This window comes from Lepidochelys olivacea, assembly GCF_965140295.1.
Source record: "Lepidochelys olivacea isolate rLepOli2 genome assembly, chromosome: 9".
NCBI classification, from domain to species: Eukaryota; Metazoa; Chordata; order Testudines; family Cheloniidae; genus Lepidochelys; species Lepidochelys olivacea.
This window is the reverse complement of record NC_140419.1, coordinates 18683690-18701948: the sequence shown is the minus strand read 5'-3', so window position 1 is coordinate 18701948 and position 18259 is coordinate 18683690.

Genomic DNA, 18259 nt, shown 5'->3' with positions numbered 1-18259 from the left:
CCACCACCCCTCCCGAGCTACCTTGGTAGTTATCCCCTTATTAGTGTGATGAATTAATAAAGAATGCATGAATGTGAAGCAACAATGACTTTATTGCCTCTGCAAGCGGTGATCAAAGGGAGGAGGGGAGGGTGGTTAGCTTACAGGGAAGTAGAGTGAACCAAGGGGTGGGGGGGTTTCATCAAGGAGAAACAAACAGAACTTTCACACTGTAGCCTGGCCAGTCATGAAACTGGTTTTCAAAGCTCCTTTGATGCGCACCGCGCCCTCCTGTGCTCTTCTAACCGCCCTGGTGTCTGGCTTTGTGTAACCAGCAGCCAGGCGATTTGCCTCAACCTCCCACCACGCCATAAACATCTCCCCCTTACTCTCACAGATATTGTGGAGTGCACAGCAAGCAGTAATAACAGTGGGAATATGAATGCATCTGATGAAGTGAGCTGTAGCTCACGAAAGCTTATGCTCCAATAAATTTTCGTCTCTAAGGTGCCACAAGTACTCCTTTTCTTTTAGTGGGAATATTGGTTTCGCTGAGGTCTAACCGAGACAGTAAACTGCACCAACGTGCTTTTAAACATCCAAATGCACATTCTACCACCATTCTGCACTTGCTCAGCCTATAGTTGAACAGCTCCGGACTACTGTCCAGGCTGCCTGTGTATGGCTTCATGAGCCATGACATTAACGGGTAGGCTGGGTCCCCAAGGATAACTATAGGCATTTCAACATCCCCAACGGTTATTTTCTGGTCTGGGAATAAAGTCCCTTCCTGCAGCTTTTGAAACAGACCAGAGTTCCTAAAGATGCGAGTGTCATGTACCTTTCCCGGCCATCCCACGTTGATGTTGGTGAAACGTCCCTTGTGATCCACCACTGCTTGCAGCACTATTGAAAAGTACCCCTTGCGGTTTATGTACTTGCTGGCTTGGTGCTCCGGTGCCAAGATAGGGATATGGGTTCCATCTATGGCCCCACCATGCTTAGGGAATCCCACTGCAGCAAAGCCATCCACTATGACCTGCATATTTCCCAGGGTCACTACCCTTGATATCAGCAGATCCTTGATTGTGTGGGCTACGTGCATCACAGCAGCCCCCACAGTAGATCTGCCCACTCCAAATTGATTCCCGACTGACTGGTAGCTGTCTGGCATTGCAAGCTTCCACAGGGCTATTGCCACTCGCTTCTCGACTGTGAGGGCTGCTCTCACCTTGGTATTCATGTGATTCAGGGCAGGAGAAAGCAAGTCACAAAGTTCCATGAAAGTGCCCTTATGCATGCGAAAGCTTCGCAGCCACTGGTAATCATCCCAGACCTGCAACACTATGCGGTCCCACCAGTCTGTGCTTGTTTCCTGGGACCAGAATCGGTGTTCCACCGCATGAACCTGCCCCATTAGCACCATGATGCCCATATTGCCAGGGCCCGTGCTTTGAGAGAAGTCTGTGTCCATGTCCTCATCACTCTCATCACTGCGCTGAGGTCGCCTACTCGCCCGGTTTCACTTTGCCAGGTTCTGGTGCTGCATATACTGCTGGATAATGTGTGTGGTGTTTAACATGCTCCTAATTGCCAAAGTGATCTGAGTGGGCTCCATGCTTGCCGTGGTATGGCATCTGCACCGAAAAAAGGTGCGGAATGATTGTCTGCCATTGCTCTGACGGAGGGAGGGGCGACTGACAACATGGCTTACAAGGTTGGCTAACAGGGAATTAAAATCAACAAAGGGGGTGGCTTTACATCAAGGAGAAACAAAAAACTGTCACACAGAATGGCCCCCTCAAGGATTGAACTCAAAATCCTGTGTTTAGCAGGCCAATGCTCAACCCACTAAGCTATCCCTCCCTCTGGTATTTCAGGCAGGACTGAATCTCCATTAAAGTTTTCACGGTGCCCCTGACAGACCTCACCAAAACGATTGTCAGCCATTGATTTCACGGAGGGAGGGAGGGGAGAGCAAATGAATACAAAACAAATCTGGTCTATTTCTTGTTTTGATCCACCCCATCTATCTTTTACATCTTTGGCTGGCAGCAGACTGTGCAGTAGGACTGCAAGCCATCCACATCTCCTGGCTGCTCGGCAGAAGATGGTACAATAGGACTGCCTGCAGGACTAAAGAGGATGACCTTGTCAAGTCACTCCTAATTTAGTCCCTGTGCCCATGTCTGCCCAGGCACTCCTGACCGACCTTACCGAAGCGGCCAGGAGCGCCTCGGACACAATGAGGATGGTTTTCAGGCCTATTGCTCAGTCTGCTGCTACAAGGCAATGGGTTGCTGCTGCTGTGTAGCAATGCACTACCGCGTCTTCCAGCACCCAGGAGACATACGGTGATAGTGAGCTGAGCGGGCTCCATGCTTGCCGTGCTATGGCATCTGCACAGGTAACTCAGGAAAAAAGGCGTGAAACAATTGTCTGCCGTTGCTTTCACAGAGGGAGGGAGGGCCTGATGACATGTACCCAGAACCACCCGTGACAATGTTTTTTGCCCCATCAGGCATTGGGATCTCAACCCAGAATTCCAATGGGCAGTGGAGACTGCGGGAACTGTGGGATAGCTACCCACAGTGCAACACTCCAGAAGTCTATGCTAGTCTCGGTACTGTGGAAGCACTCCACTGAGTTAATGCACTTAAAGCATTTTGTGTGGGGACACACAATCTACTATATAAAAACGATTTCTAAAAAAACGACTTCTATAAATTCGACCTAATTTTGTAGTGTAGACATACCCTTAGAAATAGTGCAAGGCCTGAGTGGCACCACAAGAAGATTGCAATCTGAAACAAGCACTCCGTGAAGACACATAGAAATTAAGGGGAGAATTCTGTCCTTGGTTTCCACAGGAATCAGAGGGTCTGTGAATTGCAGATTAAGACCTCAGTAAGGAAGTTAGAGTTATCACTTCAGTGTATACTCCCTGGGACACGAACAGGAGTTCTGACTCACTCAACCTGTCACCCCTACCTACGTGGACTGGGGTGGAGCATGTGTGTAAAAGGTATAGCCTACCTTCACCCTCTCCCTCCTTACCTCCTTTCTGAATGGTAGCACACCCATGTGATCAATGGAGAGATTGTGCACCCCAGGCCCTGGTCTTACACCATTAAAATCAATAGAAGATTTGCCATTGATTTTAGCGTGAACAGGATCATGCCCCAGCAGAGTACAGGCCAGGCTCTGTGCACGGATAAAAAGAGTAGAGCTCTTTGCGACCTGCTCCGCTCTCATTCAATGGCCCCTGCAGGAACTGGCCAGGACCTGGACTTAAATATAATGGAGCTGTAGAGAAATTTAAATAAACAGAGCTAATTTCATACCCAGGACAACAATTCTATTGACTTCAGAGGAGTTACACTTCAAATGAATTTGGCTTAAAAACTACTATTTTAAAACCAACCCAAAGACTAATGGGGATAGCAGGTCAGACAAACCAGGGAGAAATTACAACAGTTTTCCCATTGTCCAAATTCAAAATGTTGTTGAAAAATGTAACAAAACGTTGCATATTTCAAACATTTTGACCCCCTCTATGAATGGGCAACCAGTGTGAATAACCATGAATGTAAGCATCAAAAATGCCTCTCTCCCGCTCCAGCTTCAGAGGTGGGGAAGCTTTATCTGGCCCAGCAGCGCAAAGAAACCCCTACACCCCTTTTAGGATTGCCATCCCATAGCCCTTGTTGGCACTCAGCCTCCTTGTTGGCTTGAAGAAGGGAGATGGAGGCTAATTTGGCTGGAAGGCTTATATTGTGCTGTTCTGTACAGCTGATGGTTCCTGCATATCAAGGTAGGTCTTATAAGCCCTTTCTGCTTGGCTGAAGGTGCCATTCTGCCCTGGGAAGTGAAGCTTCTACCCCTTGGGATTAGAATAGGACCAGGTTATCAGGTTTTGCTGTGAGCATCCTGAAGGGCTAGGAAGGAGTTTTTAATTAAAAATTGGACTGGGAAGGGTGTGTTTTTTACACTTTCTTTTTGGCAGCCCAGGGAGCCAGTGAATAGGTTAGGTTACAAAAAAACATTTTGTCACATTTTGGCAGAAACCTAGTGCAGGTATTTATTCAATAGGACATCTGGTTCCCTGCAATACCAGAATTGAAGTGGATTAGGAAAAGGTGTCTGAGGTTCCTAATACATAGGAACATAGGACTGGAGAGGACCTCTTGGGTCATGATGGGCAACCCCTTCATATAATCCCATTCATAGATTTATTGAAGTCCATTTTAAAACTAGTTTGGAGGTTTGCCCCTACAACTCCTATTGGGAGGCTGTTCCAGAACCTCACACCTCTTGTGGTTAGACACTTTCTAATTCCAGCCTAAATATATTCATGGTCAGTTTATACCCATTTGTTCTTGTGCCAACATTGTCTTTTAAGCTAAATAACTCTTCTCGCTCGCTGGTCTTTAATCCCTTTACGTATTTGTAGAATGTGATCCTATCCTCTCTCAGGCTTTATCTGGTCCAAAGAGGTGACAACCCCATCTTTTCCACCCTCTTAACCTTCATACAAAGCAAGGGCAGTTGGGTCCCAGCAACAACACTGGGATCGGGTTAATGGGGCTGAGGACCATAGCCCTCACTTAAGCGTAATGGGGGTTGGGGCCTAATCGCAGCCTTCCACCCATTGGCATGGATTATGGATGGAAGGATGACCTACACTGGTTGAATTATTGCACAGTAGTTCCTGACAGGTTATTTATAGTTGTGGCATAGTTGAACCACATGCCTGATGTCTTGTCTTTCTTTCTAGGATGAATGGAACAATTAAGTATTCAGAAGTCTATTTTGTGACTAATGAGTCCAGATCAGGATTTAGCAAGGGCATTACAAACCGTTTTGTTCAGTCTGGAACAGCTAAAGAAAAGTACAACGAATGCCAACACAGCAAAATCTGCATATGGGCTAGCCTTTACAAGCAAGCTTGAATCCAGCTAGTGAGGGTAACAACAGCAGTGAAGACAGCACAGAGCAGGTAGTGCTATTGTTAACCATGTGCTATTGTTAACTATTTTAGTGCCATTGTTAACCATGCTTTCTGGATTCAAGCTAGCTCAAGTAGGCTAGCGCTAGCTTTTGCTGTGTGTAGACATACCCTTCATTTGTGTCTTGAAGCCTTAAAAAGGTTTCTATTTTTTGTTAGAGTGTTGTCCTGTCTTTTATCTGTCACGTGGAAGTACTACCTAGAAATGCATTTTGAACTAACTTCTTGCAGCAATAGGAAAGGCCAGGAAACTTGGCTAACAGAATGTTGCAGTAGTTCACATATGAAATATGGACTAATGTTTTAGATTAATCTCAAAAAATTCATACTGTAAGCCACAAATTACAGGGGGAAATTTCCTTTTGGAGAACCTCTTATTTTATTCATGCTCTTATAACAATCCAGTGGCATCTAGAGCAATTGCTTACATAGAAAACTAATGTATTTTTAGTTGTCACTACTGCAATGTGACAGCTCAAAATAAGGAAAAGGAAACACTAAAGCTAGAAGTGACCAACAAGAGTCACTCTAGAGTCACTTTATCAGGAGCTGGGGATAAAAAAATGTGTCCCAAGTTGGTGGTGGTGGATGGTTTTGTTGTTTTGTTTATGGAGAAAAATGCAGATTTGGTGACATTGCCATATTTTGTGAATTCATGCTGGTTTCAGCAATTGTTTGTTTTTAAAAAAGTCAAAATATTTCATTTTGACATTTTCAGAACAAAATGTTTCAGGATTTTTCAGTTCCAAATTATTTTGTTTAGGAATTTTCCTTAATGTTACTGGATATCTTCAAAATTGTTTTAAAAATGCTCAGACTAAGAATTTCATTTTGGGCTGAACAAGAAACATTTCAATCAACCTAAAATGAAATTTTGTTAAAAACTTTTGAATTTACCCAATTGTTTTAAAAATTTAACTTCCAGTTTAACAATTTTTATTCGTTTATTTTTCAGAGCTGCCAGAAAATTGAAAAACCCATTATTAATTCAGCTGCAGTGGGACAAATCCATTTTCTCCATTTCACTATCAACTGCTCCATGGACCATTAGTGGCCAACAAACCATAGATTAGCAGTCACTGTTTTAGCAGATGGAGGAATAGTTAATTTTTAAGAGATACCAAATAAGTAATAGTGACATGACGTAGATAAGGATCTAGTGTAAACTGAAACAAATACTGCTGAAACAAGTGTTGAAAGCTATCAAACTGTATTGATAGCAACAAAATGTGGCCCAAAACTAACCTACAGACAGTCTCCATTAACAATCCTCAATTCTTGCATTCTTAAAGTCAAAAAGATATAAGACATCCATACATAGAAAGCCTGTTAGTCAGTAATACAGTTACTAACTTCAGGAAAGAAAATCTGAAAGGAATAGTAGGGTGGAGATTTTCAAAGAAGCTTGAGGAAATTAGTCACTCAAGCTATAAATTTTTAAATGCTTTAAGCATGTAAAATTCTGATAGGTGCCTAGCGGAATTTTCAAAAGTGCTTTCAAAATCTGCCCTCCCCCCCACTGAATTTCAGTGGGAGTTGGGCACCTAAATCCTTTGAAAATTCCCAGCCTAGATCAGCGTATGGAGGATAATGAAACTCATGTGACTAGAGCAGAATGGAAATAAATTGTGGACTTATTCCAACAAAAAACATTTTCTGTCATTATTAGTTTTCCATCTGTAATTTTAGAGAAAGCAGAAAATGTCTAAGCTTCTCTACACATGGCTTGTTCAGTTCCTCATGAAGCTGCACAGGGGTAGCCAACATTTACCTGCTTGATCTTTAGAAACTTTTTACTATTATTTCCTGGGTTTTAGAATTTCTTATTTCTTCTTCTAAAATATACATACTGCTTGGAATAGAAAAATTCCTGTGGTAGTTCAGTTACTATCACTGTGATAATTGTGGGTGAATGCTGACTTCTTAATAGCAACCACTTTAAACATAATGAGAAAAAGTGAAGGACATGCATTGGACTACAGCAACATTTCAGCAATATGCATATGTTAGACAGCAGCTATTACTGCTGTACATATGTTCATATATACATATAAGGCTAGATTTACAAATGATGCCTGTAATGTAGTACAGGTTCAACTGTAGAAATGTGACAGATACAAAGTTAATATATGCAATTCTATTGTACATATAATCTCAAATATGATGGTTAAAGTAAATATGACAGAGCTACCAAACAGAGTAGAAACCAAGTATTTCTCAGTTCCTGACTACGTAATACAAAACACCCTGACTACGTAATACAAAACAAAAAACTCTACACCTAAACACTAAAAATAGTTACAGTGTTAAGAAAACAAGGTGAGCTTCTATTATAGTAGGTCAGAATTCATAAAGGTCAGCCACATTTTGGAAACATGTAGACCTCAGAAAAAACCACAAGGTCGCTTTTAGCAAATCAGAACACTATTGTATTGCATGTTGATTACTGACAGAATACAAAGCCATCTGGTATGTAAACTCAACCTCAGCAGATGCAATGCATTTGGAAAGTGAAGCATTCATTTTTATTGTGAACTAAAATTAGATCTAAAGTGTGCTCAAAAGCATAACTAAAACAGATTGTCCCTTCTAGCACTCATGTTGCAGACATTAATAAGGCCTGCATTTGCAGATTCTAGGTTCAGACCTTTGATCTGCTTATTATCCCTGTCAAGCTATTAAATGGAAAACATCTTTCCTTCAACCAAATATAACTCCAAGCGATCATGTAAATGGTTCTCTTAAATTTGTTAGCTGTTCAAAGTTGCCAGTTTAAGAAATTATGTTTTACCTTTAAAATCCTGCAGTATGAAAATTCACCTAGTTACAAAATACAGTTTTAGTAGTTCCAGTCACTTCTAAATCTTTAAAATAAAGTAAAAGTAAACAGATAGAAATGTTTGAGAGAGGGTCACTTTGATATCTCAACATATTGTAATTGCCACCGTTCAAAAGTAATGGTGCTATAGTAATGGTGTGTCCAGCTAAACTTTTGTTCTAACTTCATATTTTTCTTGCTAGCTAGTTCATTGTAAATTAGGCCTTTTGTCTCTGGAGAGTTGGGTTAAATTCAGTGTAAGTGGGCACAATTGTACTGAGTAAGCAGAGTTCCACTAACTTATGCCAGTGATGAATTTGGTCTTGGATTCAAATAATGGCTATTTGAAAAGGAAAAAAAAAATACTACTGATCTCATCTGAGACCCTTGCAGTTATTTGTGATCAAAGTCACCATGCAGTTTTGCTCATTCTTATTTTCCTAACTGAATGGTCTCAAAATTAGAATGCTCAGCACCTCATAGGATTGAGCACAGTGTCTCCATCATTTTCCTGCTTCAAATCTTACCCCGACCCCCACTGACTGCTCCTTTTTCACACCACTTTCTCTTAAGCTAACTGTGCTGGAGGCTTTCAGGCTTTATCCTTAACAGTTTTTTTTACTGTCTTTCCCCCTTGACACCTCACTTTCTAGTTCCCAGTATCTATGCAGACGCTACTGAAATCCCCATCACCATTAACCTCCTCTCCATTTTTTTTTATTATTTATTTATTCTTATCTCCTTGCTAATTTGCTTACCTTGACTGGCGGCTTCTACTTGGATCATAAATTTCCTGCTTCAGAATTATTCAAAGTCTTAAGTCATTCTTCTGGGTCCTGTTTTTTTCATTTGACTCCATTATCTGTCTCCTTGATACTGAACTTAAATGTGCTCCCAAGGGCAGAAATCTGGGGATCATCCATGATTCCAAATTTTCATTTACCTCCCACATCTCTCAACATACCTGGAATATAGCCAGAACACATCCTACCTTGACCCCACTCTTTAAGAGAAAAAAAACTTTATTCATACCTTGATTGCTCCACTTCCAGTCTTGACTGCTGCAATCCCTCTTACGTTGTCCTAAATCCCAACTCTCTGGCAGTCAGTCTACTCTTTGCAGCGTATGATAGATACTCACTATAAAGCATTATGGGGTCTCCAGCATTCAGAGCATCACATATAGTGTTCGAGAAGCAAATGCCCCCATTACAAAGGCACTTTGTGATTGTAAATGCATTGCATGTCACCAGAAATCTTCCTTGAAACACAGCTTCATTTTGTACAGCTGGGGAAAATTATTATATTAGCCTTGTTTAACTTCCCTCACTGTTTCATCCCTAGACACAGCAGATTCATACCAGCAGATTTCACAAGCATTACACTTGCTTTACATTGGCTTTTAACCAGTTTGATTCTGGTGCCAAATTAGGAACATTAAACATCTCCTGGTTTTGCTCTGTTTACAGAGTCAGTGTTATAGCAACTATCAAAAGTCAACTCCACTCCAATTCTAGGAGATGGTTCCAGAGTCGGAGGAGGAGACATTCTGGAAGCCTATTGCAAAGGGCATCTGAGACATGCAATCGTCTCACAGAAATGTATTGCCTGACATCTGATATTGCTTAATTATAGCTTGTGGATGGTTAAACCAGTGAAGCAGTCTGACTGGCTATACATTATGAAGTACTTCATCCTAAATTTCCTTTAAAAAGTTCATGCATGCTCATTTTCTGTTATTTGCTCTTTTCAAAACATGTATATTTTCAGTGTTAGAAACTCTTTGGAATTTAGGTTTTGCCAGTTTTGATATAGGGGCTGGAGTATATAGTGCAGTTTACTGAGATCTGGTGTCCATTATCAATTCGAATCAGAAAGCTCTCACAAGTATATGAGCCATAATGGAACATTGCATTGTCCAGATTGTAAATTCCTTGATTCCACTGGTGAGCAGATACTTGTATGAGTAGTCCCATCAAACTACTCACCTACACATGTAATAGGTTCAGAATCTGGCCCATACAATAACAAAGGATATTTATTAAATAAACAATTTATATTCAGTTTGCATGTGTAAAGAATGTTCAATATACTTTGTCTTTCCATGGACTTTGACAGAATGTCTGTCTAGGAGACCCCTTTCACGTTATAAATCTTCACTAAATAAAAGCACCTGTATATAAAATAGAAACTCATGATGAAACAAACTTTGTTTTGCTTCAATACATCAAACTTCAATGAATTCAAAACTCCTCTCACAAGGTTACAAGAAACCACTAAAAAATGAAGTAAGTGGCAGAAGAAGCTCCATTGGTGATGGTGCATATCCGCATTAGTGACACATTTTCAAGGGATACCTCATAGATTATAAACAACTTCAGGGAACTCTGAAGGCTGATGAAGGAGAGGAATGTCCAAATTATCTTCCTGGAGATCCTTCCTGTCCCATAAGTGAAGGAAGTTTCTGGAAGTATCCTACAGAAAGTAAATGGTGTAAGGTAGAGGGTTATGGTTTTGTGGAACGTTGCTCCAACTTTTATGGAAAGAGTTGATTGTACAATTTGAAAGACCTCCATCTCAGTAGAAAGATAACCAAACTCCTTGGAGACAGGCCAGGTAAGCTAGTCAGGAGGGGGTTAAACTAATAACAAAAAGGGAAGGGGAAGAAAGGAACAAAAGAGTGCTCATTTAGCACAAAGATCAAGAAACTGCGAACAGAATTAATCAAGACAACAAAGGACAATAACAGAATAAATTATTTTACTTGTCTACGGTAGGAGTCTGAGTAAAAACAAAAGTAAGTAAAATAGCTCATTTTGGTATGACTGAAAAAACCTGATGGGAAGATTCATGTGATTGGAATGTTAAGATTAAAGGTTTTAACCTATTTAAGAAAGGCCAAGTGAACAAAAGGGGAAGGGCCTGGCATTCTGTCAAAAATAGCATTACCTGTTTCTGAGCCACTGATAAAGCAGAAGTAAATGATTGTGAATACTTATGGATCAATGTTCTAACCAGGGCTTAAATTCTTACAGAGTATTTCCCAGATCCCCCTACCCCACCACCCAATATGCTATAAAAACTCCAGGGAGTTTGAAAATATTTACTGGATCTCTGCTCTGGACAGCTCTGACTGAATTTAAGCCCCGGTTCTAACAGATAAAGCACAAGCTGGGGTATTGGTAGGGGGCTGCTACAGAAAACAGCTGTCACTGGAGAACAGGATAACCAGTTCCTTGAGCACCTATCTATAATGTGCCCTTAACAAATTTTTAAAAAAAGCTTTGTCACCTGGGAGACTTCAATCTGAATGACATAGGCTGGGGATGTCATACTGCCAATGCTAAAAAAAACATCCTTTGAATTCCTAAAGTTTAGAGAAGACAAGAGTTCCTAACTCAAAGTGTGACATTCGCCAGGGAATCTTATATTAGACCTCATCTTGACAGATAAAAGAAACTGATCACAGAACTAAAAATTAATTGTACCTTAGATAAAAGTGACCAAGACATGGTTATATTTGTTAAGTGCAAACAGAATAGAGTCCAAAGCAGTAAAATATATTTATACATATATAGTTGGTGCTTTAAATGAATCATTTTCATAAAACTAAAAACATTTGAGCCAAATCAATTGGGAGAAAGAATTTAAATAGACAAATGTGAGTAACTGGAATCTATTTAAGAACACTTTATTAAATGCCCAAGAGGCATAATCAAGAAAATAAGCCAACCTGCCTTAGAGGGAAACAGAAAGCAGATATTATATAAATAACAAATAGAAGAAAGAGAAAGTTGGTAGCTTCTGATTTATATCCTTTACTAAGAACTGTAGAAAATTAAAAAGGGAAGCAAAAGGATAACAGAAGTTATCTGTGGCTAGCAGAATTAAAGGATAATAACAAGGAGTTTTTAAAATACATTAGAAAAAAAGGAATCCTAACAATGATATTGGTCCATTACTAGATGGAAATGGTAGAACTGTCAATGCAGATAAGACAGATGTGTTGAATAAATACTTCTGTTCTGTATTTGCGGGGGCAGGGGAAGAGAATGTTACATAATATACTTTTCATTTCAACATTTACTAAGGAGTATGTTAAATAGCAGCTACTAAAGCTAGACATTTTTAAAAATCAGCAAGTTATCCAGGCCTGAATCCAGGAGTTTTAAAGCAGCTGGCCAAGATGCTCTCTGAATCAATATTGCTAATCAACAACTTTTTGTACACTGGGGAAGCTCCAGAAGCCTGAAAGAAAGCTAATGTTATACCAATATTTTAAAAGGGTAAACCTGACAACTAGGGTAGTTATAGGCCTGTCAGCCTGACATACATTCTGGGCAAGATAATGGCGCTACTGAGAGGGGACTCAATTAATAAAGAATTAAAGGAGAGTAATATTATGCCAGTCAATATGTGTTTATGGAAAATAGGTCTTGTCAAATTAACTTCATATTTTTAAATGAGTTTATAAATTTAGCTGATAAAAGGTAACAGTGTTGATGTAATATACTTCTGTGAGGCATTTGACTTGGTACTGCATAACATTTGGATTAAGAAATGACTCGAACAATGCAAAGTCAATATGGCACACATTAAATGGATTAAAAACTGGCTAAGTGACAGGTCTGAAAATGTAATTGTATTCAGAGAATCATCATTGAGCAGATGTGTTTCTAGTGAGATCCCAACAGGATGCCCCCCTGCATGCTAAGATTTTTATCAATGACCTGGAAAAAAACAAAACCATTACTGATAAAACGTGCAAATGACAAAGATTAAGGGAACTGTAAATAATGATGAGGACAAATCACTGTGCAGAATGTTGTGGATCTCCTGGTAAACTCAGTTCAAGCAAATAATGTGTTTTGATATGGCCAAAACTAAAGTAATACATCTAGGAACAAAGAATTTAGGCTGTCCTTACAGGATGGGGAAAGCCGTCCTGGAAAGCAGAGTCTATGAAAGACTTGGTGGGGAGGACTTGATGGATAATCAACTGAACATGAACTAGCAATGCAACATGGTGACGAAAAAGGCTAATGCAATTTTTGGCTGTATAAACAGGTGCATATTGAGGAGTAGAGAGGTTATATTACCTCTGTATTCCACTAGCCTTGGTGCAACAGCTAGTGGAATAAAGTGCCCACTGCAATTGTGGCATCCCCAATTCAAGAAGGCTGTTGATAAAATGAAGCAGCTTCAGAGAAGATCCATAAGAATTATTTAAAAATTGGAAAACATACCTGACCATGAAAAACAGATTGAACTCTTAGAGTCTCCCTTAACAAAGAGAAGGTTAAGGACCTACATGGGGAATAGAAATCTAATAGTAGATGACTATTCAGGTTAATTCTTTGCTAGATTGATTCAATGGCTTGAGGCTGACACTAGACAAATTCAGGTGAGAAGTAAGGTTCAAGTTTGTAAAAGTGAGAGTAATTAACCATTGGACCAATGCTACAGACCAATACCAGTAGAGTAATTAACCACTGGACCAATGCTAGGGATTGTGATGATTCTCCATCACTGGAAATTTTTTTACTCAAGATTGAATGTTTTTCTTAAAAAGTTATGCTGTAGTTCAAACAGGAATTCATTCAGGTCTGTGTTGTACATGAGGTCAGACCAGATAGTCATAGTGTTCTCTTCTGGGCTCATAATCTACTAATTTTTTTTTAAGTAAGTCAATTTAGTCAGACAAACCACATTTCTAGGTTCAGTGGGTCCATCATATTAAGAGTATCTAGGTGTTCTAGATACACCTCCGATATCCCTCCAATACTGCAACATGGAAAAGACAATACCGTGTAGCAAGAGTTTTCAAACACGTAACTTTACAGAGAATTCTCTTTACCCTTATATAAAAGGTACAAAACACTTTGCAAACAATATGATTTGTGATAGCACTTTGAATCATTTAGAAAGTCTACTTTAGTGCTCCCAACTTAATAAGGTCCTGATCCAAAACACATTGAACACAAAGGGAGTCTTATCAACTTGAATGGGCTTTGGACCAGGCCCTAAGTGCTCATGCAGAAAACTCTTCAATTACGTTACTCTGCAGTCCCTAGCTGTACAGTTGCACTGTTGATCAATAGTTAGAAAGTGTTAGAGAGTTGGCAAACATATGTCCTCCCACCCAGAACCAGAGTATCATAGAGAGACAGCCCAAGCAATATTTTTCAAGTAGCTCATAAAAGTAAGTAATTGGTGAAGGAAAGGAACAACGCCCTCCCAGATTCCAGTTACACAAACAAGCAGTGTCCCCAGACACAGTCACCCCTCCCCCATTTCCCTAGTACCACTAGCATATACTACACAAGGCCTGCATATTCGCTACCACTTGGCAGACGAGTAATACGAGCCTCAGAATGGAACACTGGTGGTATCAGCAGTAGGGACAATATCTTTCTCTGCCAGGAGGTCCTTTGAACTTCCTCTGCAAGGAGTCCCACCAAGGTCGCTCTCAACATGTCTAAGGCTAATAATAAAAAATAGGTGTCAACTGGAATCATCATTTAGAAGTTCATTGTGTGACAGAGTTTTGTTTTTCCGCATATCATTAATTGGTATTGGTTTAGTAAAATTATGTTTTCCTCCATTCCAGGTGGGGGAATACCTAATTTGCTTTGTGAATTTGGCTTTCTATAAACTTTACTATGAGGGGAAAGTCTCTTCACTTATTTTACATGAGTATTTGTCTTATTATAGAAGTGTAATATAAAAATGTGCAGCGATCACAGTTAGCTTTGACTGGAGGCCAGGACAGATCATCATCATAGAAAAGCAACAGATTAAAAATGAGGGATAGTCACTGCCCAGATTAAGAAGCTTTGAGATACCTCTCCTTTAAAAAAAAATTAAAAGCAAAGTCAGATACTTGAAAGGACAAAATTAGAACTGTCCACTCTGTATTCTAGTGTGTTCTGATCCTCCAATAAAAAGAAATAGTTCACAATCCATGAAGATCAGACTTCAAATTCTTCTTGTCTCCATCCATGGAATAACCTGCCAAAGAGGCTTCTATTTCTTGGTGTTGCAGGTCACTGGGCATAATCTTATAAAACAGAGCACAAGGATCAAAGATTTTCTCATATTATTTTCTTGGGATACTTATTTTCAACAACAACCCTTGTAACCATGAAAGCATATACTAAAAGCATGCTGCCACATTTAAAGAAATCCATTCCCATCATGAGAACTCAGAAACAGCCACCTTCTGTGCCTCAAACTGATTTTCTCCTCTTCCTCTTGGGTCAGTTTATTCACAAAAGCTGCCACCATAATGATGTCACATACAAGACAAAACACATGATGATCACTGGAGTCACAAGTTGGTTTACTTGCTGAAGACTCCTGTAGAGAAGGGCGCATCATTTACAATTTCAGTAGCAGAAAAAAATCCTGTATTTATAAGAACTGCTGGACACACTGGGGTTCTTTGTTTCAATTAAGTGCATATTCTTACTCATCTTTTCAGGGACACATTGTGGCAGGATCCTTGGGATCTGGGCCTGGTGGTCTGGAGGTCCCAACTCAGCAATGCTTGAAACAAAGACTCTGTGGGGTGAGGGCAGGCTTGAAAATTAAGATTGGGGATTAATCTGGGGATTAAGATTGAAGATTAAGTCTGGGGGAAAGGCAGGCTTGAAGGAAGATTTTTCAGGGTAACTTTTTTTCCTTTCTTCCAAATTTCCTTTTGGAAGGTGTCCTGATGCTTATGTAGATCTGGACTCCATTCAGTCTTACTACCTCCCTGAGTTTCATCCTTCAGAACAAAATCATTTGGATTCATTCCAATTATTGCCAACTAAATGATCAAAATGAATTTGAAAGTGAAACTGTAGAAGGAGATTTGATCTGGAGTTATTTCCAGTCCCTTCCACTCTCTGTGCTTGCATTGCAAGCACATCTGGGTTTGTTAAACTCAAAGTAGTACAACTCATTTTGAACATTTGTGAAACTGCAGTCATGAAAAATTCACTCAGAGGCAAATATTTCTAAAGCAGCAAGAATTAGAAGCAGCCTCATCAAAACCTTATGAGGGATTCTTAAAATGCTCATATCAAGGTCACTGTCAATATCAAAAATGACTATATTTCTCTAAAATATAAGCATCTTCTTCCATTCCCTATAGGGCTAAACATCAACAGCTACCATTAGGCTCCCGTGAGCATGCCCAGGTCACCCACCCAGCTGGAAGGGTCAGTCAAGGCTGCACACAAATTAAAACAATGATGCAATGAACTCCAGTATTATTAAGGGCTATATTCTCACTCAACATGCATAAGTAACTCTAACCGTAGTGAGATTCATGTTCTGCCAAACCGCCACAATACTGAAAAGCCAGAGGTAAAAAATTCCAAAGCAGCTGCGCTATTGGAGCTGGAGTTGGCACAGAAAACAGTGCCAGAGATGACAGATGGTGGAGTCAATGTTACAGATTAGCCTATCACAAAAGGCTGATGTTCACATTCAGCAACATGAGCTATCACTTATGCTGCCTGGTAAAAGTCAATATATAGTTATATATACACGGTGTATATGCCAATGTAATTTCTCTTAGTTAGGATGATGAGTAGTGCCACCATAAGTGACTGTTTCTAGGCCATAACAACAGTCTAAAGTTAGTCACTTTCGTTTATTGGCATTAATAAAACTGTATCTAGATTAGTGCTGGATTCTAGACACTTACCATATTGTGCTGTGCAGGGCTTTGGGCACAGTGGTTATTTCCATAGAATCAGAGAAGATTAGGGTTGGAAGAGACCTCAGGAGGTCATCTAGTCCAACCCCCTGCTCAAAGCAGGGCCAACACCAACTAAATCATCCCAACCAGGGCTTTATCAAGTCAGGCCTTTAAAACTCTAAGGATGGCGATTCCACCACCTCCCTAGGCAACCCATTCCAGTGCTTCACCACACTCCTAGTGAAATAGTTTTTCCTAATATCCAACCTAGACCTCCCCCACTGAAACTTGAGACCATTGCTCCTTGTTCTGTCATCTGCCACCACTGAGAACACCCGAGCTCCATCCTCTTTGGAACCCCCCTTCAGGTAGCTGAAGGCTGCTATCACATCCCCCCTCACTCTTCTCTTCTGCAGACTAAATAAGCCCAGTTCCCTCAGCCTCTCCTCATAAGTCATGTGCCCCAGCCCCCTGAAGCATTTCCATTGCCTTCTGCTGGACTCTCTAATTTGTTCACATACTTTCGGAGGGGTGGGGGGAGGGTCCAAAACTGGATGCAATACTCCAGATGTGGCCTCAGCAGTGCTGAATAGAGGGGAATAATCACTTCCCTCGATCTGCTGGTAATGCTCCTACTAATGCAGCCCAATATGCTGTTAGCCTTCTTGGCAACAAGGGCACACTGTTGACTCATATCCAGCCTCTCATCCACTGTAATCCCCAGGTTCTTTACTGCAGAACTGCCACTTAGCCAATCAGTCCGCAGCCTGTAGCTGGGATTTTTCTGTCCTAAATGCAGGACTCTGCACTTGTCTTTGTTGAACTTCAACAGATTTCTTTTGGCCCAATTCTCCAATTTGTCTAGGTTACTCCAGACACTATCCCTACCCTCCAGCATATCTACGTGTCCCCCCAGCTTAATGTCATCCACAAACTTGCGGATGCAATCTATCCCATCATCCAGATGATTAGTGAAGATGTTGAACAAAATTGGCCCCAAGACTGACCCTTGGGGCACTCCACTTGATACTGGCTGCCAACTAGACATGGAGCTGTTGATCACTACCTGTTGAGCCTAACAATCTAGCCAGCTTTCTATCCACCTTATAGTCCATTCATCCAATCCATACTTTAACTTGCTGGCAAGAATACTGTGGGAGACTGTATCAAAAGCTTTGCTAAAGTCAACACATATCATGTCCACCACTTTCCCCCTATCCACTGAGTTAATTATCTCATCATAGAAGGCAATCAGGTTGGTCAGGCATGACCTGCCCTTGGTGAATCCATGTTGACTGTTCCTGATCATCTTCCTCTCCTCCAAGTGCTTCAAAATGGATTCCTTGAGGACCTGCTCCATAATTTTTCCAAGGACTGAGGTGAGGCTGACCGGTCTGTAGTTCCCTGGATTCTCCTTCTTCCCTTTTTTAAAGATGGGCACTATGTTTGCCTTTTTCCAATCATCCTGGACCTCCTCAATCACCATGAGTTTTCAAAGATAATGGCTCTGCAATTACATCAGCCAACTCCCTCAGCACCCTCAGGTGCATTAGATCCGGACCCATGGACTTGTGCATGTCCAGCTTTTCTAAATAGTCCTTAACCTGTTCTTTCAGCACTAAAGTCTGCTCAGCTCATACAGTGCTGCCCAGTGCAGCAGTCTGGGAGCTGACCTTGTCTGTGAAGACCGAGGCAAAAAAAAAAAAGAAAAAAAAAAGAGCATTGAGTACTTCAGCTTTTTCCATATCATCTATCACTAGGT